This window comes from Lupinus angustifolius, chromosome LG17 (genome assembly GCF_001865875.1).
Source record: "Lupinus angustifolius cultivar Tanjil chromosome LG17, LupAngTanjil_v1.0, whole genome shotgun sequence".
Taxonomy (NCBI): Eukaryota; Viridiplantae; Streptophyta; class Magnoliopsida; order Fabales; family Fabaceae; genus Lupinus; species Lupinus angustifolius.
In genome coordinates this window covers 6,013,568-6,014,156 of record NC_032025.1, presented here as the reverse complement: position 1 = coordinate 6,014,156, position 589 = coordinate 6,013,568, and the positions used below count along the sequence as shown (strand labels likewise).

Below are 589 nucleotides of genomic sequence, written 5' to 3'. Positions count from 1 at the left end.
AAGAAAGGTTTTTAAAAGGAAACAATTTTATATCACCAATTTTTAAAAAAAAATTTACCCATTTTTCCGTGTAATAAATAACGAGTATTTTTCGGGGCGTTACACAGGTTCCATCTTTGGGTTGGGTGAAAGTTAATTCGGTGTTGCGCATGGTTGTCTTGGTCATGCAAGAGGCGGTGGAATTTTCAAAGATAGTAATGGTGGTTTTCTTGGATGCTTTGCCTCTTATTTTAGCATTCAAAATTCGCTATATGCAGAGCTGCTTGCAACAATATTGGCAGTGACAAATGCGTATTCAAAAGGTTGGAGTGTGACTCAACAATGGTGGTGGACATATTTCACGGCAACAAACAGGTTCCTTGGAAACTAAGTAGCTTCATGAACAAATGTAGAGAGCCCATGAACTCTATGCAAATTATGGTTAGCCATATTTTTAGAGAGGGCCATGCTTGTGCAGATAAGTTGGCCACTTTTGGAGTAAATTATCAAACAAATTCTTGGTGGAATCACATGTCTACTTTCTTATATGATGAATTCAATAGGAATAGGAATTTCTTTCCTAACTATAGGTTCTATAACTTGTAATCTT

General features: G+C 36.3%; 1 protein-coding gene across 1 annotated transcript in view; it reads right to left on the bottom strand.

Moving 5' to 3' along the window:
- Positions 1-589, bottom strand: part of LOC109330820 (UDP-glycosyltransferase 708D1-like) — an 11,740-nt gene that overhangs the window by 6,351 nt on the left and 4,800 nt on the right. The gene's annotated exons all lie outside the window — the stretch shown is intronic.